We start from the raw sequence: 27,967 nt of genomic DNA on the forward strand, positions 1-27,967 counted from the left end.
GAGGAAAGAGCCCGCAAGGAAGCAGAAGAGAAAGCCAGACAAGAGGAAATGCAAAAACTCAAGGAAGCTGAAGCCAAAGCTCTAGCTGAGGCTGCTACTGCTGAAGCTGAAGCAAAAGCTGCTGCTGAAGCTGAAGCTCGTCAGGCTGAAGAATCTGCCAACAGGGTAGAACCGGATGCTCTGACTCAGGGGGAGTCTTCCACTTTTGTCCCTCTAGTTCTCAAGACACTTGAAGATCTTCAGAAGGAGTAGAAAGAAGTCCGAGCCAGATTGGATCAACAGGATTCAGTCAATGTCAACATTCAGAATCTGCTGACCCAACTGCTTCAGAGGATGCCTCCACCTCCAAACCCTTAGGAACCTAGGATTCCTTTTGATTGTTGATTTGCTTGTTGCTTTCTGTTTTTGATTGTTCTCGCTTTCTGCTGTTTGTATTTTCTATCTGAATATATATATATATATATATATATTTGTTTTTCCTTCATTTAACTAAGTCTTTTTGATTCTGACAAAAAGGGGGAGAACTAAAAACAGCTCTGATGAAAACATATCTAAATCCTTCCAGTACTCTGCAATCATTGTTTAAAAATTGGTTCTAATCGTTTATGACTTAGAAACTTGCAGAAGAGTATCTAGAAACATCATCTCATGGAAGCTCCGGTAAGAACTTCTGAACTCCCAGACTTATCTCAGGGGGAGCTCACTTCTATCTGATCTAAAAATTCTTATCTCTAAATGTTTCATCTCTTAATTAAGAGTGTTTTGTCATCATCAAAAAGGGGGAGATTGTAAGAACAAAATTAGTTCTATAATAGAATTCCAAGATTTTGATAATAACAAAGGATGAAACCAAAAATGGCACCCTAAAGAAAATTCTCTAAGTGTGCAGGACTCTGGACAACAACAAAAGAATCTGATCGCTTTATCGGATACAAACATTGATCAAATACAAAGTACTAGAAGATCAGAAGCATCTGAGGAAGAAGTGCGCTCTAGAAGCTCTGACTCTGAGCAAAGCAAGAAGGAAGAACCATAAGCTCTAAAACATCCACGGGTCTTAGTTCTGATGATCTGATAGACCAGCACTCTGAGAAGCTCTGATGTAACCTCAACATTATTTCCTTCTGACACAGAAATCCGAGATAGCAGAGACTCTGATGTAGATTCTCCAAATCCAGAAAGAGTAACGGAAGAAATTTCTTCAAATGGAAAGGAAGTAATTTTGAAAGAAATCATTCAGGGAGACAAATTGGTTATGGCAAGAAACACATAAGTAATGACATTGAATGCTCATCAAAGGCAAATATTATGTCATCACTCCCAACGGTCCTCTTCACCACTATATAAAGGACAACATACTTCAGTGACAGATACACAACAACGCACAGAAAATTCTTTACATTCTCTCTTAAAGCTTTTCACGAGTTGCTGCTCATACGTGAAAACACTTGCTTGATTATTCTGCTGTAATATTCGCTTACTCTTAGAAGCACTCTCTATTACATATCTATTTTGTTAAATTGCTTTTGTTCCTCAAGTGACTCTGCGTAGTCTGTATACTTGGGAGGACTAAGATATCACTCTCTTAGACGTTTGGTTGTATTAATCTTTCAAGATTAGTGGATTAAGTCCTTTTTGAAGGCGAAATCACCTTGGCCGGGTGGACTGGAGTAGCTTTATGTTATAAGCGAACCAATATAAAATTCTGTGTGTTCTTACTTTTGAAAAAACTTTTATTTTCTAAAACAATTCAAACTCCCCTTTCTTGTTTTTCTCACCTTCATGGTTTGCATGGTCCAAACTTAAGTCTTTTTTGCGCAGCCATTAAGTGTCCAGAGTGGTGGATGACAAGTGCCCTTGGCCTTGGGCACTTGTCACTGGTAGATGTTGGTTGACATAGCGCTTCTGTGCCCGTAGGTTCACCAGGTTACCGTGTATCCTCTCCAGCCATCCGCTCGATCTGTTGACTGAGTCAGATCTCCAGATCTGACGGTCTAGAGCATACCCATGGGTCAACACGGTTGACCAGGCCTTAAGGGCCCTGTTTGTTTCGGATTGGGCCTTTTCAAACCCGGGCCTATGCTTTTTTTTCTATTAAAACCCCCATTTGCTCTTTTTTGGCAGATTATGTTTGGGCTTGGTTTCTACCCCAAGGCCCAAACTGTTTTATTTTAATTTTTATTTAGTCTTTTTTTATTTACTTGATTTAAATAGAGTTTTATAAATTAATTAAATTACCATTATCATTTCTAAAAAATAATTAAAACTATTTGATTATCTATTATTATTATCATTGCCATTAGTTATTTCAATTATATAATTATTCATTTTTTTTTGGATTTTTATGAGGTTTATGTGTGTTAATATTTATTTAGTCATTTGTATAAGTGTTCGATTTTATATGCGTGTTGTGGTACATTTAAGACAAACCATTCCCATTCCATCAATCCAAACCAATTTTTTTATTTAAAAAAAAGCAAATCAACAATTCTCGATTCAAAGTCGAGCCCATTTTCAGACACCTTTTGTAAGTCAATCGCTTTTAAAGCATCGCCATCAACCTCACATGGCTTACTCTTGGGCCTTCTTACAATGAGACCTATTCCATTTTAATTAATCGATTAGATGAATTATTCACTAAATAAATTCAACTCATTCACAAAAAATAAATTTTAAGCCTCAATCCAACATCGAGTGTTCTTTATTAAAATTAAATTAAAATACCTAATCACAAATAAACACTATTTCATTTAGGAATAAAAAAGGGAGATGGTTTTGAGTTTTCGGTTAGTCGAATAATCGTCATTTCTAATCCACTCAAGCACAATAAATCAAATCCTTTTATAATAAGAAACGAAAAGGGAGATGACTTTGAGTCTTCAATCTCCTCTCCTCGGTATTTGAATACGAATTCTTTTACTCGGTTATTCAAATAATTGTCATTCCTCTACAAACTTCCAAACCCCGATTAAAACAAATCACTTACATATTAAGCTAAATGAAAAGGGAGTTGACTTTGAGTTTTCAACTTCTCTCCCAAATTGTTTGAATGCGAGTTCTCTTGCTCGGTCAGTCGAACAATTGTCATTTTTCCATAAACATACAACTTAATCAAATCATTTTCATAACAAACTGTACGAAAAAGGAGATGGTCTTGAGCCTTCGATTCCTCTCTTCAAATGCTTGGATATAAGTTGTCTTACTTAGCCATTCGAGCATTGTTGTTCATTCTAAAATACATCAACCATATACAACCTTATTTTCATAAATACTCAGATGAAACAGAAAGTGGTCTAGAGTCTTCTATTCCCTTTCCCGATTATTAGGGTACGAGTTGTCTTGCTCGATTATCCGAGTAATCGTCATCCAACCAAAACACCTTAATTATTATCAAATCCTTTCTATAATTAAGGATGAAAAAAAAGTGTTCTAGAGTCTTCTATTCCCTTTCCCGACTGTTAGGATACGAGTTGTCTTACTCGACTATCCAAGTAATTGTCATCCAACCAAAATATCTCAACACAACCAATCTATCTTTTCTCTCCCTCGTGCGATCGAAACCAATCAAAACATCCAACATATTAATCCAACTTGTCACCCCCATGTGACCAAAACTATTTTCAGAAATAACACCATTTAATCCCTTCTAATGCGCATAACAAACCAATGCTTAAGCCTCCGCCGAGAGTAGACAAGCCAATGTTTAGCCTTTAGAACGCAATCTAAATAGTCGTTCACTTAAAAACACCAACCAACCGTAGTTCCCCGAACTACGAATGCTCTGATTTCCTTATTACACCATAAGGATACGTAGGCAGAAGATTGATGTATCTTCGTGAGCACACTAATAAAAAACCTCCCCTTCCCCTTTCTGAGGTTCTCATCCATTTCTATTTTCAATATTTTATAACCCAAAGATAACAAAAAAACATAAATTAACACTCGAAATGCAAATTAGAACAAAAAGGTTCTCGTTGAGTACAACGGACGTGAGGGGTGCTAATACCTTCCCCTTGCGTAATCAACTCTCGAACCCGAATATGGTTGCGACGACCATTATTCTACTTTTCATAGGTTTTATCGATATTTTCCTATTTCCTTCATTGGGATAAATAAAGTTCGGTGGCGACTCTGTTCGAACATAATTTTTTCCGCGACCATCGCGAGGAATCGTATTTTTCGAGATGCGACAAGTTGCCAACATTATATCTTGTAATAATCTAAGCATTTATGATGAAGAGCTTCCCAAGGAAGTCAGAAATCACAACTTGACATTGCATATTTCAATGAACTGTAAGGAGGACGCTTTATCCAATGTGTTGTTTGACACCGGGTCATCTTTGAATGTACTTCCAAAATCAACTTTATCAAGACTCTCCTATCAAGGCGCACCAATGAGGTATAACGGCGTGGTTGTTAAAGCGTTTGACGGTTCTGGAAAAACTGCCATTGGTGAAGTGGACCTTCCAGTGAAGATAGGTCCGAGTGATTTCCAGATTACTTTCCAAGTGATGGATATCCACCTGACCTATAGTTGATGTAGCGGGGTATTCGTTACCATTAGAGATATTGACTAAATCCAAGGTAAATCATACAAGTCGAGTCGCCACCGCACTTCTATTTATCCAAAGGAATGGTTAGAAAGTGAACAAAAACCTAAAAGTTTTATCGAATCAAAAACTAGTAAAAATGCCAGAGATCTGGGTAAGGGGGTTGGTTATGCAATGGGAAGGTTTTAAGCACCCAAAACATCCTAGGTACTCCTAGGGAGCCTTTTTCACATTTTGTTGTAAGATTGGTATTTTTTGTGAAAATTTGTTTGTGCAAACATGATTGAAGAGATGAGAAAAGAATATACAAGTTATTTACATTTTTGTGTTTGGATGGATAAACCCATTGCCTACGTACCATCTTAAAAAAGATTAGGATCAAAACCTCGTAGTTCGAGGTAAAAATCTCAAAATGAGTTGGTCAATTGATTGATCCAAAAGCCTTAAGGTCTTTTGTTATCCAAGGGAGAAAACTCAACCAAAAAACCACAAATCCACCATGTGAGGATAGGTTCAACATGCTAGTGAGGGGTTAACCCTATAATAAGCATGGAAGACTCATTGTCCATCACTAAGGATATAGGTGAGTATTACATCTACCTCAAGGATAACTCAAACCTAATAACCAAAGGTTATGAAAAGTTTGATTAAGAAAGTGGTCATTGAAACCACAAAAGTATTCGAATGAGTTATATTTACCAATGAAAAGTATTTACAAAATATGGTCAAAGTTGACTTAAAAGTTCAATTCAAAATAAGTGTTATGAAAAGGAAGTTTGAAAATCAAAAGCATAAGGCTTAGGTTTCTAATGTTTGAAAAGAAGTGTTAAATGTTTGCACAAAAGTTTTGGCTTGGGTTAGAGTGGAGAGAAGAAGAAGTTGGGCTAAATCCTAATCATACAAGAGGTAAGGGAAAAGAGAACAAGACCACAAATGGAGTTCCTCTCTTGAGATCATATTGATGATCCAAGTAGCTCCCATCCTTTGGAATAAGCAAGATAAACAAATACTCAAGCAAGCAAGCACACAATCACAACAAGCTCCTAGGAATCTTCCAATGGCTTTTAGATCTCTCTCTTGGAGGGTCATGGCAATGGTTCCTCAATTTGGATCAATGTTGGAATCCCTAGCACAAGAACACACACATCAAAAAGTTCTATAATGCAAACACAGAATGGACAAGAGGGAGTTTAGAATTTGGTCCTTTCAATGTTCATTTTCAAGCTTTAAGCATTCTAAAGGCAAGAGGCCTAGTTGCTCTTTGACATTTAAGCATTCTAAAGGCATGAGGCCTAGTTGCTCTTCAAACTCCATTAGCTTGGGTAATGTCCTAATCAACTAAGTCCTTTTGTCCATCTTTGCAATTGGTTCACAACAATCAAAACAAAACACAAGCACAATGATATATACACAATTATGTGCTCAAGTGAGCAAAAGGCAAATTGCATTAACATAAACATGTGCTCAAGTGAGCAAAAGGGAAAAGCAAATGAATAATATGTGCAAGAATAGTAAATTGTATAAAAGTAAAGAGCAAGAATTTAATGTTAATAGTCAATGGTTAATGTTAGTAGTTAGTGTGCCATGAGGCAAATTTAGCGCTATGTTAAGCAATCGTAATTGGACTTATGTAGAAGTCACAACTATCTGAGGCCGGTCAATAATAATGTAGGCAACAAACACAAGTTATAAGTCTTGATTAGTGAACCAAGTTCCAACAACTTGCCATGCCAAAAGAAAAGAAGAATTGATCTTGTATTGGTTTAAGTCCTTTGTATGATTTAGAAACCAACCTATCCTTAATGCAAAGCCATTCACTTGATCATTTGATCAAGATGAATTAGATTAGGATTAAGGAATATTAAAGCTTCCTAATCAATACTAACTTATCAACCTTTAACTCATTGATCAAAAAGAAAAGAAGAAGAAGAAGAAGATGGATAATGGAAATGAAGAGAATAAAGTACATTAAAATAAAATGGAATATACCAATCAACAAGTGTTGACCAAACGACATTGAGGATCATGGTCAAACTATCAAAAACAGAAGTGAGATGAAGATTGGAGGTCAAGAAATGAACAAAATATTTTTGGCATTTTTTAATGTTTTAAAATAAACTTGAAATAAAATATTAAAGAAAGGTCAAACTTCAAAATCACTTCAAATCAACTTTGAAAAGTCCAAGTGATTTATCCCAAGTTCAACAAGGTCAAACAAAGTTTGACAAAAAATTTCAGCATTTTTGAAAGTCAAAAACTATTTTTAATCAATTAAAAATGAATAAAAATAACCTAATTAAACTAAAATCTCGAATAAATCTCAAATCAATTAATAAATTGATGAGAATATTTTTATAGATCCATCATCATTGAAATAGGTTGAGAAAATATATTTTGTATTTTTTGAATATCAAAAACTATTTAAAATGAAGTAAAAATAACCAGAAAAGAGAAAATTCACAAAAAATATCATATGATAAAATAAAAAATATTAAAAATCATTTTTAGAAACTAGAATTAAAAATAGAAATAATGCCATTGGTCCCATATTTTTTTAAATTAAAATGAGAGAGTTATGAATTTTTGAAGTTAAATGAAATAAAAGAAATAAAAATGGAAATTATAAAAATCAGAAAAACCACAGTGCTTGGATGGAACTTCATTAATTGACGTGTCCAATCTCCAAATGATAAAATCTTCAACATCAAAGTTGTATATCTCTTCAAGAAAATAAATTTTGACTTAAATTTTGCATCATTTGGATTTTTTATGAAGAAGTTATGGGCACTTGAAGTTGGACTTTTTTACATTTCAATGCATTTGGTCCAAAGTGACCTATAATGTCTTGCATTATCACATGTATTTCCTTTGAGATTATGAAATTTTGTTCAACACAACATTTGAATTATACACAATAAGCTTTCCAATGCATTTGATCCCACCTCAAAACTGTAAAAAAATGAATGAGTTATGTCCTTGGGAAGTTGACCCAAAATTAGGGTTTCAGTCAAAATGACCTATAATGTCTTGGAATGGAAGATGACCTTCCAAGCTTCAAATCAATTTTCGATGAACATGAAAGTTATTCATATTGTCCTTAAGAACATTGTTTATCTTGGGGTCATCTCCATTTGACCAACACATAAAAAGTTAGGTCTCACTGCATTTCAAAGTAGTAAGATGAATTGACTGATCAACTTTTCAAGTCCACAACTCATATCTTGATGAATTGATGATTGAGGACACTCAAATAAGTTCAAATATGCATGAAATGATGAATTAAAGAACTTCCCTTGATTGTATTTGACCATGGGTTGGGGTTTCTTCATGAGCAAGGCACACTTGGTACACAGATGAATTAGGGTTTCCTTGGGACACAAACCTCAAACCCTTTGATTTGCTTTGATCAAAATGATGAATTGAGATGCTAAGGAGGCATATTTGATAGATGAGAGCTTTGGGAACCATTTCCATGCTTTCTTTCATCTTCTCTTGGCCATATCATTGCACAAAGGATCTCCTAGAAGCTTTTGACCTTGTGACGACTCAAGCTTCAAACAAAAGATGTTAGTGACATATTTTTCTGCTTTTGGTTAGTAAAATAAAAGGAGACAAGCAATAATATACAATTCAAGTATGCTTGGTGATCTCAAACCACTCACAAGAGGTCCTACCCAAAGGTAAAGAACCAAGATGCTCATGATCCTTGAGGCTATGCAAATGTCATGTTATGATGCCGTGAGGGATCTTAGGGCCAAAATTAGGGTCTTACAGTTGCTTGTTGGGAAGGCCATCAATTCATGAAGCAGGATCTGTGACGTCTACTCTACACCAGAAGTTGAAATTTATGAAGAACGACAAGCTTGTCGTTGTTAGTGGAGAGAAAGCATTATTGGTGAGCCATTTGTCATCTTTCACCCATGTTGGTGCTGAGGAGGAGGTTGGAACGCCGTTCCAGGCCTTGTCTATTGCTGATGAAATAAATGTTGGTTCTAAGTGTTGGCAGCAATTTTGGTAAAACAAAGAGTGTTCACAAGATGTTACATGTGAAGTCTTAACATAAGATATTATGTACCTGCTGGATATTTAAAATGGAATTATGCAGGATTGTTCCAGGATGTCAGACTCGACGTCATGACATCTGTACACAGAATATTCAATCTGAATGTTATGTGTTATGTGATTGCGTTTTTAATGGCAATCTATGTTTGATTGATGAGTTAATTGCAAACGCAATCAATCAATGATTACAACGTGATTTAACTTATTTTCAAAAGAGATCTAATCATCTGTCATGAAAATATTTAAAAGGAAAATAGTTTTAGGGTTTTATGATGTCCAAGCCCAGCCAAATGCTTCTATAAAAGGGACATGGAAAACCTGATTTGATACACAAGAAATACATAGCGAAATATTCAGAGAGAATAAGGGTTTAGGTCTTGTGTGGTCGTGTGACTTGTAAGCCATTCAATTCATCCATAGATGATTGAATTGGCCTAATTTTTTAGTTGTAATTTGTCATTCAAAGCTTTTAAGCATGAGTGTGTGTCTACTTGATTGAAGCTGCTAAGTAAGATCAAGTGTGTGTCTTTGAAGAGTGTCTTATTTTCATAAGCAATTCTTGTTTAATATCACTGGTGTGATTGAGGGGGAGTGAGATGGTATCTCATATCTAAGAGTTCTTAGGTAGAAGTTACATGGGTAGAGATTAGGTGAAAAAGACTGTAACTTGTGTTGTTTACTGAGAGTCTTTGAACAAATTCTATTTTAGTGGATTTCCTTCCTGGCTTGGTAGCCCCCAGACGTAGGTGAGTTGCACCGAACTGGATTAACAATTGCTTATGTCTCTTGCATTACTGTTCTTTATCTTTATCCTGTTTGTATTATTCAGATATTAGTGTCGTGACATTACCTTCGACATCTCATATCTGATACCAGGATTTCAATTGGTATCAGAGCTGGCATCCTGCTCTGGTTCTGGGTGAGATCTAGGGACGATACTTTCTGGTACTATGGAGAGAGATGGAGGATCTGTTCACAGGCCACCAATTCTGGATGGATCTAACTATGACTATTTGAAACCTCGAATGGTAGCCTTCCTAAAATCTCTTGATAATAAGGCTTGGAAGGCTGTGTTAACAGGATGGGAACATCTAGTAGTTACTAAGGAAGGAGAAGCCACAACTGATAAGAAGCCTGAAGAACAATGGTCCAAGGAGGAGGATGATCTAGCCCTTGGAAATTCTAAAGCATTGAATGCTATATTCAATGGAGTTGACAAGAATATCTTCAGATTGGTAAACAACTGTGAGGTGGCTAAAGATGCTTGGGACATTCTCAAGACCACTCATGAAGGCACCTCTAGAGTGAAGATGTCTAGATTGCAGCTGCTCACTACCAAGTTTGAAAATTTAAGGATGAAAGAAGATGAAAATATTCATGAATTTCACATGAATATCCTTGAAATTGCTAATGCCTCAGGAGCTCTGGGAGAGAAGATGTCAGATGAAAAGTTAGTAAGGAAAATACTCAGGCCACTCCCTAAGAGATTTGCTATGAAGGTGACAGCCATAGAAGAATCTCAAGACATCTCAAATATGAGAGTTGATGAGCTAATTGGATCCCTCCAAACATTTGAGATGGGAAGGTGTGATGGATCTGAAAAAGAAAGCCAAGAGCATAGCCTTCATGTCAAACACTGAAGAGGAAGATAAGGAAGGTGGTCAAGATAGTGATGAAGATCTGGAAAATGATGTAGCAATCTTGGGAAGACAGTTCAACAAACTTATGAAAAAGATGGATGTGAGATCAAAGACCAATGTCAAGAACTTCGCATCTGACATCAGTAAATCCAACAATGTTGGAAGAAGAACAAGGTCAGATGAAAAGCCCAAAGAAGGAAAAGGAGTTCAGTGCCATGAATGTGATGGGTATGGTCACATTAGAACTGAATATGGGACCTACCTCAAGAAATAGAAGAGGAGTCTTGCTGCCACTTGGTCTGATGAAAGTGAAACAGAAGAGCCTGCAAATCTTGTGACGACCTTGACTGGAAGATGGGGTTACGATGAAGATTCAAGTGATGATAAAGTAACCTATGAAGAGCTGGCCACTACCTACAGAGAGTTGTGTCACAGAAGTGCAGAAGTGTGCAGACAAGTTGAAAGCCAGAAGAAAGTGATAGCTCTGCTGGAAAATGAGAAGGCAGAACATGTGGAAACCATCTCCAAGTTGAAGTCTGAAGCTGTACTCTTGAATTCTAAACTGGATGAGATGACCAAGTATGTGATAATGCTTAACAATGGATCTGACACCTTAGACAAGATTCTCCAGACTGGTCAAATAACAGGAGACAAATCTGGCATTGGGTTCAATGAATCTAAGGCTGAGTGCAGTTACACTGGTGGCAAACCTAAATCCAAATCTAAGTGCAGCCATAATGATAGAAAATCTGTGATGTCACATCACATGTCACAACATCATAAAGGAAGACAGCAGAAAGGGAAACACCAAAAATGGAGATGTCATTACTGTGGGAAGTTTGGCCATATAAAACCCTTCTACTATAAGCTGTATGGTTACCCTTAGCCTGCTCATTATCAACCTAGACCCAAACATCACAGACCTGTCAATAAAAAGCAATGGGTTCTTAGGACTAATGTTACAAGTTTGATAGCTCACACTTCCTTCAGAGTTTCAGCCAAAGAAGATTGGTATTTTGACAGTGGGTGCTCCAGACACATGATTAGAAACAAAAACCTGTTGACTGGCCTTCATCCTCATGCCACAAGTTATGTAACCTTTGGTGATGGAGAAAAGGGTGAAATCAAGGGGATTGGTAAGCTTGATTGCTCTGGAGTTCCTGACCTTGACAATGTCCTACTTGTTAAGGGATTAACTGCTAATCTAATAAGCAGCAGTAAACTGTGTGACCAAGGTCTAAATGTTAACTTCACTAGAATAGAATGTCTGATTACTAACAAAGAAAATGAAGTGATCATGAAAGGAGTTAGGTCTAAAGACAACTGCTACATGTGGAGTTCTCAAGAAACTGGTTACTCTTTAATGTGTACTTTGGCCAAAGAAGAAGAAGTGAAAATATGACATTAAAGATTGGGCCATCTGCATCTTAAAGGTATGAAGAGGATTATATCTGTTGAAGTTGTTAGAGGAATTCCCAACTTGAAGATTGATAAAGGAAAAGTGTGTGGAGAATGTCAGATTGGAAAATAGACAAGGATGTCACACCAGAAGCTCAGACATGACACCACTACCAAAGTTTTGGAACTCCTCCATATGGATTTGATGGGACCCATGCAGGTGGAAAGCCTTGGTGGGAAGAAGTATGCATATGTAGTGGTGGATGACTTCTCAAGATACAACTGGATCAATTTTACAAGAGAAAAATTTGATGTTTTTGAAGTCTTCGAGGATCTTTGTCTAAATCTTCAAAGAGAAAAGGAAAGTCCAGTTATCAAAATTAGAAGTGATCATGGGAAGGAATTTGAGAACAGAAAATTTGCTGGATTTTGTTCTTCAGAAGGAATTCATCATGAGTTATCATCTCCCATTATTCCCCAGCAAAATGGTGTGGTGGAAAGAAAAAATAGAACTCTTCAAGAATCAGCCAGAGCTATGATTCATGCTAAGAAATTGCCCTACCATTTTTGGGCTGAAGCCATGAACACATCCTGCTATGTTCACAACAGAGTGACATTGAAGAAAGGGACTCCTACAACCCTATATAAAGTCTGGAAAGAAAGAAGACCTACAGTCAAATACTTCCATGTAGTTGGTAGTAAATGCTATATCTTGACTGATCGTGAAAAAAGAAGGAAGATGGATCCCAAAGGTGATGAGGGAATATTTATGGGATACTCAACAAACAGCAGAGCATACATAGTCTTTAATTCCAGAACTCATGTAATGATGGAATCTATCAATGTTGTGGTTGATTACCAACAAACTGATGTCACAAACGATGTCGAGACATCTCTGAATGATTTCCCAGCTGACTTCTCAGACAAAAATAAGGAGAGTGAACCTCCCTAAGCTGAACCTGAAGATGAAAAAATCAACAAGGGAACCTTCATCAGAGTTCAGAAGGATCATCCCAAAGATCTCATTATAGGAGATCCAAATAAAGGGGTCACTACTAGATCAAGGGAAGTGATCTCACATAGCTGCTTTGTGTCCAAGATTGAACATAGGAATGTCAAGGAAGCCTTGACTGATGAGTTCTAGATCAATGCCATGCAGGAGGAGTTAGGTCAATTCAAGAGGAATGAAGTATGGGAACTGGTTCCTAGACCTGAAGGAGTAAATGTCATAGGTACAAAGTGGGTGTATAAGAATAAATCTGATGAACAAGGGGTTGTCACTAAAAACAAAGCAAGATTAGTAGCACAAGGATATACTCAAGTTGAAGGAGTGGACTTTGATGAAACATTTGCTCCTGTAGCTCGCCTTGAGTCCATTAGATTATTGCTTGGAGTGGCATGTATTCTGAAATTCAAACTGTTCCAGTTGGATGTAAAAAGTGCCTTCTTGAATGGCTACTTAAATGAGGAAGTATATGTTGAACAGCCTAAAGGATTCACAGATCCAAATCTTCCAAAGCATGTGTACAAATTGAAGAAAGCCCTATATGGGTTGAAGCAAGCTCCTAGGGCTTGGTATGAGAGACTCACAGTGTTCCTCATTAACAATGGATACAGGAAAGGAGGTATTGACAAGACCCTATTTGTGAAGAATAAAGGAGGGAAGCTCATGGTGGCACAAATATATGTAGATGACGTTGTGTTTGGTGGGATGTCAGATCAGATGGTTGAACATTTTGTTAGACAAATGCAGTCTGAGTTTGAGATGAGCCTTGTTGGGGAGCTGACCTACTTTCTTGGGCTACAAGTCAAGCAGATGGAAGATTATATCTTTCTATCTCAAAGAAAATATGCCAAGAACATTGTGAAGAAGTTTGGCATGGAGAATACAAGTCATAAAAGGACACCTACTCCTACACATGTGAAAATCTCCAAAGATGAAAATGGTGTCAGTGTAGATCAAAGTCTATACAGAAGCATGATAGGTAGTCTGCTATATCTCACAGCCTGCAGACCTGACATTGCATTTGCTATAGGTGTTTGTGCTAGATATGAAGTTGAACCAAAAGCCAGTCACATAAACCAAGTGAAGAGAATACTGAAATATGTCAATGGCACTAGTGACTTTGGGATGTTATATACTCATGGATCTGGATCTATGTTGACTGGTTACTCTGATGCTGACTGGGCTGGAAGTGCTGATGATAGGAAAAACACATCAGGAGGATGTTTCTTCTTGGGGAACAATTTGATATCATGGTTTAGCAAGAAACAAAATTGTGTGTCCTTATCCACTGCTGAAGTTGAATACATAGCAGCTGGGAGTAGTTGTTCTCAACTAGTTTGGATGAAACAAATGTTGACTGAATACAATGTCACATAAGATGTCATGACATTGTACTGTGAGAACCTGAGTGCTATAAATATTTCCAAAAATCCTATTCAGCACAGCATGACAAAGCACATTGATATTCGTCATCACTTTATTAGAGAACTTGTGGAAGAGAAAATCATAACACTGGAGCATGTTACTACTGAAATGCAATTAGCTAACATATTTACAAAAGCTTTGGATGCTAATCAGTTTGAATGTTTAAGAGGGAAATTGGGGATTTGTATTCATGAGAATTTATAGCAATTAAAGTGGAGTGGAAAAGGTAATAAAAATATTGTCTGCCCACTTAAAAGAAAGTGTCTCATTTATGGTAAATCATTACCTAGTATTGGAACTAGTATCTACACCATTCTCACACGCTACCTCAAAACAACCATTTCCATCTTCATCAAACTGCTCAGATCATCTCTGCTAGGGCAACAAACATTTTCTCAAAAGTTTAACAAAATGTCTCAACATCCCTCATCCTCTAGTTCAAAACCCACTCATCAAGCAAGGACTCTGTCGCAACGCGAAAAACAACCGGCGGGAAAAAGAACAGAAGAGCCGCCACTGTTTGTTATTTATCCCAAAGAAGGGAAATGAAACGATCGAAGAAAACATGAAAAGAGGAAAAGACAAGGTCTCGCAACCAAATCTAGGGTTCGGGAGTCGATTATGCGAAGGGAAGGTATTAACACCCCTACACATCCTTAGTACTCTACGGTATCCACTCTTGTTGTTCTAGTCTAAAGGGTGTAGGTATATCTAAAGTACTATCTGTTAAAATAAAGTCAAAAGAAAATGACTCGCAAGGATGTCGCATCCACTGCCTACGTATCTCAACTGAGTATGAGAATCAGAGTCTTCGTAGCTTGGCTACCTATGGGCGAAAGAGAAGTGTGCTCGATAAAACATCACATCTTATGCCTACGTATCTCATCTGGAATGAGAATCAGAGCAAAACGTAGTTCAGCTAACTACGGGAACAAGGGTCTCGATTGCAACTAGGGAAAGAGAAAGGGAAGGTCTCAATCGCAACGAGGGAAAGAGAAAAGAATCGCAGCAAGGGCGAAAGCAAGGATTAGTTGTTAGTCGTCAGTCAAACTCGACAAGACATCGCATCTCGTGCCTACGTATCTCATCTGAACATGAGAATCAGAGTTGTCGTAGTTCGGATAACTAGGGGTTAAGGATTGCCTTCTGAACATGGACTTACAAAAGAGGACACTAGCTATGTCAAAGGAAAGTGGGCAATGTGTTCAACGTCCTAGCAGTAGGTGTCGCAGCTCGCTGAATCGAGTCTTAGGCAGTTACCTCTTTGCAATAGAACGGATTGACATGCCACAAGATCAGAGACGCACGGAAAGTCTAAAAGTGGGGAAGCTCTGCCCTAGAGTTGTCATGCAATGTGGACCTATGTGTTAGGATTTATAGAGGGGAACATCTACCTAATGTTAGCATGCAAAGAATAAGGGAATTCTACCTATGTTATCATATAAAGGGTTCTACCTAATGGGTGCTACCTAAACGGAACAAGAGTCGACGGACGGAGCAAGGAGAGGAACCACGAATAAAGGTAGATGGCGATACCTGAGGCGATCGACTTATAGGTAGATGGCGACGCCTGAGGCGATCGACTTACAAGAGGATGGATGAATGCGTGCTGGTTCTGTTAAGTTTTGAAAATGATTACTCGACGTTGGATCGAGCTTTTGATCTTGTTTTGAAATGATTATCGGATGTTCGTTTTAATTCTTGTATTAACAGATGAATAAAGAATGAAAGAATAAATATTATACACTTTATGGGATAGGGGTACATTTGTTACGAATGGGGATGGTTCATGGCAATCAAACAATAATAATATATGCCTCAATCATCATACAAGTAAGCAACAATTATCAATCAAAACAGATAAGTAAACAAGTATATAATCAAATCAAAAAATCAAAGAATGAAATAACTGAGCATTAAACAAGGCATGGGAAGTATGAACATGTTAAACAATCAAGCAATAGTAAGCATGGATGAAAGAAACAAGTATAACAGATAACAGATGAATCAGACAGATGAAAAGATGCACAAAAAGGGTCTACTGAAATAATTAAATCAGGAAATGAGGTGAGGATCAAATAAAATCAAGATAAAAGGCCTCTAATACATGGCCTAAGAGATGAACAAGAGAGGATCAAAAGATCTCTTCAATTACCATAAGCAATCCCTAAATCAAACATTGATCATAAAGAAGTCAACTGAAAATTTAAGCCAACTTAATAATTATCAAATAAATAGTAAATTAATAAAGAAAATTATGAAAAATTAAACTAAGTAAGGTGGGGTCAGGACATCATCATCCCCCAAAAAGATTTTAAAAATAATGAAAATTAGTACATGAATTAATTGAAATAAAACAGAAGTCAAACCAAAAGTCAATCAACAAAACTAGGTTAAAAATAAATCAAGAATAAATTAAAAATGTGAAATAAAAATCTAAGAAAAAGTTAGGTTGACCATGGGGCAGTGGTCAACCTTCATCCCAAAAATCAAAAGCTGAAAATAATTTTAATTTACAAAAATAAAAATCAAGTATTTAATGTATGTTAAAATGGACCACTTAGATTGAATAATTAAAATAAAATACTAATACTAAATAAATGCGAAAATAAAAATTAAATAAAATTAAATAAGGCATCAAGCAATATGGAAAATATTTTGTTGGATATTTTAATGAACAAAGAAAACATTTTAAATTAATGAAAATCAAAACAGAAATAAATTGGGAATTAAAAAAAAGAACATGAAAAGAGGTGGTGTATTAGCATTTGGAATTAAGTAATATGCACTGATGGGCCATGAAAGGGGGGCGCCAAAAGCAACCAGCGAAGGCCCATGATCCAAACCACAATAAATCAGGGCGTGACAAACTAAATGAACATTTTATTTAAAAAATCATGTGAACATTTGTCAATTGGTCATTTTCACTTAAGTCGCTACAAGACAAAAATAAACGGACAACCGGGATTAAAACGGAGACGTTGGATCTAATGGCTCTCAAGACGACACGTGGTCGTCTTCTTCCTTGAGCCAAACCCTAGCCATGCTCATGTAAAGAAAACGCAGAAAAACAGTGTGTTTCTTCCAACTTCAACTCAAAAATACGCACACTATAATGCATCAAAAATCATGAAACAAAGCCCAGATCTCAAGTACAAAATGCAAGGATTAACATGGTAACTTGTTTTAGGTGAAATGGTAGCTTATTCATGGAGAAAAGTTGACAACAAAGTGTCAATATGAAAACGGGCATGAGCAGAAAATCAACAACATAAATCAACACCATGAACAATGCCTCGTACTGAGGACTTCAAAAGCAAGCATAAGCATATGATTAGCATGGTAATGAAACAAGCATGATACTGAGCACAAATGTATCAACAAAATGGCTATGGAAATGGAGCAAGAGTTTTACCTAGTGGAAGTCTAGTCCACTGCTTCTTGACTGTGGAGAGACTAGAAGAGAATGCTGCTTTCTTGGTGCTTCAAGAACTTCACTTCAAGAACTTGCTGAGAAATAAAATCTGACTTCTAATGAACCTTGCCTTTGCTTGCTCGAAAATCCAATGCCTCCTTTCAGGTTTATGGTTTCTTGTATTAAATATTGTGGGTCAAATACCTTAATGGGCTCTGAAATAATGATTTGTTTATCCATGAGCAAATGATGCAAGTTGGTGAGGTGTATTAGAAATGGGAAAGATGGCACGTGAGGGTTTTGTATGACAAGGCCAATGTTTCTTATTTTGGCAAAAATTAAGTGAATGGAAATATGATGTATGGCCAAATGAGGAAAACAAAACATTGGCTGTGTGGTTTTGCATTTGTGCAGCATGGCTTGGTCTGGTTTGGCAAGCAAGAAATCATTTCAAGATGGTGACTTTGTGGCAACATAACTTGATGAGCACATCACCAATTGAGGAGATAATGCAAACAGTAGAGAGAAAACATGGAGTATGACATGTTTCATGTTGAGCATGGGTGGAAATAATGAATGGAAGAAGATGAAAAATGGACCTCAAGATCATGCCATACCATTGCAAGATTGGTTGGGCAAGTTAGGCATAAAATCTGCCTAGAAATTTCATGTCATGGTGCCAAATTTAAGTGAGTGTATCTCTCAAACCATGGATCCAAATGAGATGACTGCAAAGGGAGGTGAAAGAGGACATGACAAGGTATAATTGTTGTGAAGAAAATATTTTCAATTGGTTCCTTGAAGTGCAAGAAAACTGGCCAAAACTTTTGACAAAAATTTTAAAGATTTTTAGACTTAGAAATTTTTCTAAGTGTCCTAAAAATAAACCCCACTTTGACCAAGCATAACTTTCTCAATTTTGATCCAAATGGAGAAAACTTTATATTTCTAGAAAGCTTGGAACAAAAGGAATAACTTTCATGTTGGAGAAATTTTCAGATGGAGCCATTATGTTGATGGAAAATGGGCTTAAAGTGAGTGCAAAATCGTAAAAACTTGCCCAAAATGGAAGGTCAACCATTTCCAAATTAAGTAACTTTTCCAATTCTTGATTAAATGATGAATCCATGATCCAACCTTGATCAAATTTCACATGTAGGCTCCCCTAGGCATGAATTTTGAGATTCCACTCTCAAAAAGTCAGAAGTTGACTTTTCTGGCCCCACAGTTGACTTTTCCCAAACTGTCTGATTCCCGATTTTAGTGATCAATTGAAGCACTTCTGACTCAAATAAAAAGTTGATTTTTTGTATGTAGACCCTTGTGGACATATGGAGGGCCATGGAAAAGAGTTTCACCCAAAGAATCAGAAATAAACTAATTTTATACCAAACCCTAATTTTAGGGCAAAATTGATCGGGAACTGATTGCACTGCTTGCCAATGGATCTTTCTGAGATAATTGTGAGTCTTCCTAGGCCAAGATGCCTCTCCAATCATGACATGGATGAGCTCCTCTACTTCCAACCAAACATTGCCTATTGCAGGTAGCCATGAAACCCTAATTTCCTGATTAAATCCAGATGAACACTCTGATACCTCTGAATCCTTCATTGATGAACTGAGGACCATAATAAGATACCTGGAGACCCCTGAGACCTTTGAGACTTGTATACTTAGAGAATGAAGTCCAATTCTCAATCTTGCTTTGTGTAGGCTCCTTCTGTTAAGGAGTGATCAATCAAAACCTGATTTCCAAGTCACTAATGCAGTATGCAATGAGTATGACCTAGTATGATGCCAATGAAGTGTGAAAAATAATCCCATGCTTCCAGGAAAAAAATTGTAGGGTAAATTTTGGGGTATTACAGCTGCCCCTATTCAATCAACTGGAAACCCGAAATGAAGATAGCAACGGCTTTCACACTTTTGAGGTATCAAGGGATTGAATACGATAAAAGCCCGAAAATTTACACTGAAGTAGCAAAGTGAAAAATAAAATAATAATGCCTGTCAGGATTGGAAAGAGTCGCTCTGAACACCGAAAAAAGAATGTTAGCCTGAATACCAAAATAAATGGTAATACAGAAATAACCATGGCCTGAATGCAGCTCATTAATCTGAATACTGGAAATGACTTTGATTTGAACATCAGAAGATACTAGATTATCAAACATCGGTTTGAACACCGGGAAATTGGCCTGAGCGCCACTTCGGTGTGAATACCGGCAAACTGGCCTGAATGCCACAAGTTGCATCGACCTGAACGTTGGAAACTTGTTCGATCTGAACAACAGAAAACTGGCCTGAATGCCACTTCGGTCTGAATACCGGAAACTGGCCTGAATGCCACAAGTTGTGTCGACCTGAACGTCAGAAACTTCTTCGATTTTAACATCGAAAAACTGGCCTGAATGCCACTTCGATCTGAATACCGGAAACTGGCCTGAATACCACAAGTTGCGTCGACCTGAACGTCGGAAACTTCTTCGATCTGAACATCGGAAAACTGGCATGAATGCCACTTCGGTATGAATACCGGAAACTGCATGCCCGTCAGCATCGGTAGAAATAGGGAAACTGATAATTGAGGCGGCGCGTGGGCCAATGACCCCTGTTGGGAATAATAAAGGATAAGTCATGAACAACCTTCAGTCTGAGTACTGGAAACAAACTTCTGGCTTATCACTTGGGATACCGAGAATGTCTTATGCTTTACATGCGTATGTTTGAATTATTCAATGGCGTAATGCTCCATGAAAATGGAAATGCTATGCGATTTGGGAGGATGCAATGTGATATGATTCTACATGCAGGCATGCGAAATGCTAGGTTAGAGAGAACGCCAAACCGAGGCAAGGAATTCTGCTGGGGAAATGATCACAATCTTCTGGACCCTGGCAATGCTTTTGGAGATACACATCACAATGAACTCTGTGGAGAAATGACCAGCCACGCGGTGTTCTGGAAATAACAAAATACTGAGACTCTGACTGGAGAGAGAATGACACTGAAAGCTTGCTGCTGAGGAAAGCGACAGTGGTTCTGGCAACCATAATCAGCGAGAGAGACGACTCAGCAGGGGAAGCAAACACCGATACAGTACCGAGATTCTGCTTCAAGACCATGGATCTAGCGTCGAGATCATCGATCTGACATCAAACTCTGAGGAGCAACCGCTTCTACTAGGAAGATACAATCTGATACTGTCGACTCTACTGGGGAATGTATACTCTGAAACAAATGCTTGGAGAAGTACAGTAGTGAGAACCTGCTAGGGATTGAAGAATCCAATGCCTGGACCAACTTTGCAGGGATAAGATACCAAATACCAACTGTTGAAGAAAAACATCCACGATCATCTGCTGGGAACCTTAAGGAAATGCCCCGAGTGTACGTGTTTTGAATAGACGATCCAAAACCCTTAAAATTTACAACAATTTTAAATGTTTATTAAGCAGGTACCTGTAAAGCTCTTATGTTTCATGATGCAATGTTTATCAAAAATTCGGACGTCATTTTTGCAAACAAAACAGTAAAATGAAAATGAACACAGAGATATACTGAATAACATGATTTTATTGATTGAATGGCCTCTGAATAGGGATTTACATCAAGAAGCAATCCCTGGAAAGAGGTAATTGCACAAAAGATAAAAACAGAAATTAATCTAATGGCAATGTGAAATGGATTTCTATCAGGTTCCAATTCTGCTATGACTCGCTCGTCTTCAAGATCCTCCAAATGATCAGCTTTCTGAAAAAGGTGATTGGACTATTTCCTATCCTTTGAAAGTTTCCATTTATTGACACGAGATGAGATTCAGAACTACTCAGAACGCAGTCATTCGCTTAATCCCTAACTTTTGCCTGGATTACCCTTTCGAGTTTTCAATCCACCAGGATACCCATTTTTGCCTAAGTTTCCTTTTTCAGGTTTTCAACTTACCGAGTGTACAATTTTTTCATTTTTTAATCCCTAACTTTTGCCCGAACCTTTTTTCATTTTCTTGGTTCGCCGGGATGCCCATTTTTTGCCTAGACTATTCTTTTTATTTTTCCAACGGGTCTATTTTATGCGAAGTATTTTTTAACTGCGTCTGAGTTCACTGGGGAGGCAAAGTCTTCACCATCCATAGTTGCAAGCATTAAGGCTCCACTATAAAAAATCTTGGTGACAATATATGGTCCATCATAGTTGGGAGTCCACTTGCCCCTATGATCTGTCTGAGGAGGAAGGATCCTTTTCAACACCAAATCTCTGACTTGGAAGCATCGAGGACGCACTTTCTGATCAAAGGATCTCTTCATCCGACTTTGATACAACTGCCCATGACAAACGGCTATCATTCGCTTCTCTTCGATAAGACTCAACTCATTGAACCTTGTCTGAATCCATTCAGCTTCGTCTAACTCGACATCCAGCAGGACTCTTAGAGAAGGAATATCCACTTCAACAGGTAGGACTGCTTCCATACCATACACAAGGGAGTAAGGGGTTTCCCCGGTCGATGTACGTACTGAAGTACGGTACCCATGCAAGGAGAAGGGTAACATCTCATGCCAATCTCTGTACGTAACGACCATCTTCTGCACAATCTCCTTTATGTTCTTATTTGCTGCCTCAACAACACCGTTCATCTTAGGATGATAAGGGGAAGAATTGTGATGTTGAATGTTGAAGTTCTTGCACAACTCCTTCATCATTTTGTTATTGAGATTATAACCATTATCAGTAATGATTCTTTCGAGAATCCCATAATGACAAATGATTTATTTCTTAATGAATTGGGCAACCACATGTCTGGTGACCTTCGCAAATGACGCTGCTTCGACCCACTTGGTGAAATAGTCGATGGCAACAAGGATGAAGCGATGCCCATTGGAAGCAGTCGGCTCAATCTTTCCAATCATATCAATGCCCAACATAGAAAACGGCCATGGCGAAGACATCACATTCAGAGGATTTGGCGGCACATGCACCTTATCAGCATAAATCTGGCATTTATGACACTTCCGAGCATATTTTACACAATCAGATTCCATGGTCATCCAGTAATAACCCGCTCTATACAATTTCTTAGCCATTGCATGTCCGCCGACATGAGTATCGAAGGAGCCTTCATGAACTTCCTGCATTAACATGTCTGCTTCGTGTCTATCCACGCATCTGAGCAAAACCATGTCAAAGTTCCTCTTATACAGCATATCGTCTTTGTTCAAGAAGAAACTGTCTGCCAATCTTCTCAAAGTCTTTCTATCATTGTTGGATGCCTCTGCAGGGTACTCTTAATTCTTCAGAAAGCACTTGATGTCGTGATACCAGGGCTTGTCATCAACTACCAGTTTAGCAGCAAACACATATGCGGCCCTATCAAGGCGCATAATATCGATCATGGAGGATAGAGTAGCAAGAGCATCTGCCATCTGGTTCTCATCACGAGGTATATGATATAGCTTTACTGTTGTGAAGAAAGTCAACAACCTTCTCGTGTAATCTCTGTAGGGGACCAGATTAGGCGAGAGAGTATTCCAATCACCATTCACTTGATTGATCACTAGAGATGAATCTCCGAAGATGTCCAGAGTCTTGATTCTCAAATCAATGGCTTGCTCAATACCCAAGATACATGCCTCATACTCAGCTTCATTATTGGTGCACTCAAAAGTCAGACGAGCGGTGAAAGGCATGTGGGCACCTTTCGGAGTGGTAATGACAACACCAATTCCACTTCCTTTGGCATTGACGGCCCCATCAAACATTAAAATCCACTTTTCATCTGGATCAGGTCCCTCCTTAACAACTGGCTCTTCACAGTCTTTCATCTTGAGGAACATGATGTCTTCATCTGGAAAATCAAACTTCATCGGCTCATAATCATCAATCGGCTGCTGAGCAAGATAGTCTGACAGAATACTCCCTTTGATGGCTTTCTGGGATGTATACTGGATGTCGTACTCTGTCAGTACCATTTGCCAACGAGCAACTCTTTCGGTGAGAGCTGGCTTCTCAAATATATACTTGACTGGATCCATTTTTGAGATTAGTAAGGTTGTGTGAGTCAGCATATATTGTCTCAATATCTTAGTAGCCCATGCAAGTGCACAACATGTCTTTTCAAGCATTGAGTATCTCGATTCGCAACCTGTGAATTTTTTACTCAGGTAATAGATGGCATGCTCTTTCCTACCTGTCTCGTCGTGTTGACCGAGAACACAACCCATGGAATTATCAAGTAATGTCAAATACATAATCAGCGGTCTCCATGGGACTGGAGGCATAAGGATTGGAGGATTCTGCAAATACTCTTTTACTTTTTCGAAAGCCCTTTGGCAATCATCATTCTACCTGATAGCCTGATCTTTTCTTAACAATTTGAATATTGGCTCACACGTTGCTGTTAGGTGAGAGATGAACCTTGCAATGTAGTTCAACCTCCCTAAGAAACTACGAATTTGTTTTTCTGTTCTTGGCTCAGGCATTTATTGTATTGCTTTTACTTTGGCAGGATCCACCTCAATCCCTTTTTCACTAACAATAAAACCCAGCAGTTTTCCAGATCTCACCCCGAAAGTACACTTGTTCGGATTAAGCCTCAACTTGAATTTCCTCAAACGCTCAAACAGTTTCTGCAAATTCACCAAATGTTCTTCTTCCGTCTAAGATTTGGCAATCATATCATCAACATAAATCTCAATTTCATGATGAATCATATCATGGAAAAGAGTTACCATAACTCGTTGATATGTTGCCCCAGCATTTTTCAGACCAAACGACATCACCTTGTAGCAGAAGGTGCCCCATGGGGTTATGAAAGTTGTCTTCTCCATGTCTTCTGGCGCCATCTTTATTTGATTATATCCATAAAAGCCATCTATAAAGGAGAATACCGAGAACTGAGTCGCGTTATCCACCAAAACGTCGATGTGAGGTAATGGGAAATCATCTTTAGGGCTAGCTCTGTTCAGATCCCGGTAGTCAACACACATCCGTACCTTAGCGTCCTTCTTAGGTACTGGAACAATATTTGCCACCCATGGTGGATAATTTGTAACTGCTAGAAACCCCGCATCTAACTGTTTTTGCACTTCTTCCTTTATCTTGACAGCCATCTCTGGTCTTGTTCTTCTGAGCTTCTGCTTGACCGGAGGACAATCCTCTTTGAGAAGAAAATGGTGTACCATAATGTCTGTGTCAAGCCCTGGCATGTCCTGGTAAGACCAAGTGAAGATGTCAACATACTCTTGCAGCAATTCAATCAGCCCCTTCTTCACATCATCTTCCAAAGCAACCCTTATCTTGATTTCTTTCTTGACGTCCTCGGTGCCGAGATTAATCACTTCAATAGACTCTTGATGAGGTTGAATGACCCTTTCCTCCTGTTTTAACAACCTAACAAGTTCTGCAGGGAGTTCACAGTCTTTATCACCCTCTTCTTCAGCTTGAAAGATTGGATTTTCAAAGTCGAAGCGAGCCATAGCAGAACTGTTATCAATAGGATCCGATGACGTGCATCTGCATGAGTGATGGTATGTGCTTATGAATGTGAATAAGGAGTGAAAACTAAACAAAACATTGCCAAATATATTTTTTTGATTTTTGAAAACTGCAAAAATAGAAAGACAGTGAACAAAATATTTGAATGCAAAAAGACGTCCTTTATTTACGATAAAAAATGCAGGTATTCACATAGATGAGCCCTACAATGAGTCATTACGCCCTGGGCGGAACGTAAGACTTGGATATGCACAAATAAACAAAGAAAATTACTCTTCAAGAAGAGTGACTTGGATAATCTCTTCAGAAGACCAATTGCGGAGAACATCACCCGGGACCCTTGGACGCACCCAGTTGTCAATGTCGCAATCACTATCCCCATCTTCTTCGCTGATTGCAGAGATCTGGCCATACTGAATGATTCCAGCACTGAAGAAAGTAATCGGCCCCTGATGAGTCTGAGGCGTTGAAGTTGTAGAAGTCAATGTTGGCTGATACCCAATCCCAAACTTGTCTTCCTTTATAGGTAAATCCAATAGACGTCCCCAATCGGGAGCAACACCTGAATTTACCATAGCGTGTGCCTGCTTGAAGGACGAAATAGAGGCTCCTGCTTTAACCTTTTCCACTGGAGCTGCAACCTTGATTTGAACTGCCTCAAAGGCCTGACACAGGGTCTCATGAATCTCACCTTCTACCTCTATATACTTGAATGTAGACAGGTGACTGACCAGAATATCCTCCTCACCACAAACAGTGATAATTCTTCCGTTGACCGGGAACTTGATCTTCTGATTCAAGGTCGAGGAGACTGCCCCAGCATTGTGGATCCAAGGACGACCCAGCAGGCAGCTATACGAAGGGCTGATATCCATTATGTAGAAGATGGTGTTGAAGGTTTGTGATCCAATATGAATTGGCAATTCTACCTCTCTGAATACCGACCTCTTAGAACCATCGAAGGCTTTCACAACAAGATCGGAAGGCTTCAAGATCAAACCTTCTACATCTAACCTTGACAGGGCTCTCTTGGGCAGCACATTGAGAGAGGAACCTGTATCCACCAGAACATGGGATAGCACAATGTCTTTGCACTCCATAGAAATGTGCAAAGCCTTGTTATGATCGCGTCCAACTGGCGTCAAGTCAGAATTAGTAAAACCCAACCCGTTGCTTGCATGAACATTTGCAACGATCCATTCTAGTTGGTTCACTGAGATCTCCTGAGGCACATACGCAACATTAAGGACCTTCAGAAGTGCCTCCCTGTGTGCCTCCGAACACAACAGGAGTGAGAGAATAGATATCTTGAGATGGCGTCTGAATCAACTGATCGACTACCTTGTAGTCGCTTTTCTTTATGATTCTCAAAAGCTCGTCCACATCTTTCGCGAAAGCAGGCTCAGAGGCAGCTTGTGATGCAGAGATACCCTCATTCACAACTTGCTTGCCTTTGGCCTTCGCCGCAGCGTCAGCACTATCAGATTGGGTAACTGGTGGTGAGAATAGTCTACCACTTCTGGTGAATCACCCGATTCCACCAATATTGTCCACTGCGGGATCTTTTATTTCAACTTCAGATTCAGATTTCTGATCCTGCACCTCTTCTATTTTCAGTGGTTGCTCCACTCTATGATCATGCATGTACACACTCCCCCCGTAATTCCAAGGAATGACCCTTTCGCTGGTGAAAGGTAAAGGACCAGGGGTCGTGATGGTCATAGTGGATTGATGTGGTCGCACTAGTGGTACCGGTTGCGCTACTGGCATACTGATCTGAGTGGTCGGGTAGAAAATTGTGATAGTGGCAACGTCACAGACGTCACAGTCATACTCCGAAATCTCATTCATTGAAGTACAAACATCCGAAATATCGGAATCAAGTTCAACAAATACATCAGAATCAAACACAATGTTTGAAATATCAACAACAACATCAGGAAAATTAATTACATCATTAGGAATTACAAAATCAATAGGAACAACATTCGTAAATTCTTCCACATCAACGGCATCTTCAGAAAAGAGAGGATCAACATCTGCATTCTCTAACACTTCTTCAACAACCCCTTCAACGGACTTTTGGGCAGATAGGTCTTCAGCTAGGAGGATACCATCGTCAAGTAAGGCCTGGATACCCTGCTGCAGCCTCACACAACCCCCGCTCTGTGCAACACAACCCAAACAACCGCTCCCGCAACCGGGGAAAACATCTCCCTTTAGAAAGTATTCTTTAATTTCTAACAGCGGAGTCTTCAGTTTCAACACATCCTTGACTGATTTGACTTCTCCTTCCACCATGTTAACATTTGCTCCACCATGTTGCGGTATAGGATTGTTGACAACGTTAGGAGCCGGCGCAAAGTTAATGGCCTTTGAGTCAATAAGGTCCTGAACTACGTGCTTAAAAGCTTTGAAGTTTTCAATAGTGTGGCCAGGTGCCCCAGAGTGGAAATCACACCTAGCATTGGCGTCATAACCCACTGGAAGCCTGCCAATAGGAGGAGCCAAAGTGCGTAACTACACAAGTTACAACTGTTGAAGGTTGGGAAGCAACTGGGCGTACGACATCGGAAGAGTGTCGAAACGCCTATCCATCATCCTTTGCATTTGTTGGTAGGCAGGTATGTTACCCTGTTGTTGTTGGTACTAATTTTGTTGACGTTGGGGTTGTTGTTGTTGCACTGGTGCTGCAGCCGGAATGGTCACAGCTGCAACATAAGGTTGCTGATGGTAATTCTGAAAATTGCACCTTCGGTTACCTCTGCTCTGATAAGAAGACATGGAATTTGCATCCCCTTCTCTCCTCTTCTGTCCTCCTATGAACAGCTTCTTCGACCCCAAGGATGATCCAACCCCACTTTGGATCTTACACGTCTTCAAGTAGTTCTCCACCCTCTCACCGGTAGAGACCACATCAGCAAAGTTTGAGGCGTTGCAGCCCACCAGACGCTCCAAATAAGACCCAGGCAGTG

Source organism: Lathyrus oleraceus, chromosome 4, assembly GCF_024323335.1.
Source record: "Lathyrus oleraceus cultivar Zhongwan6 chromosome 4, CAAS_Psat_ZW6_1.0, whole genome shotgun sequence".
Taxonomy (NCBI): domain Eukaryota; kingdom Viridiplantae; phylum Streptophyta; class Magnoliopsida; order Fabales; family Fabaceae; genus Lathyrus; species Lathyrus oleraceus.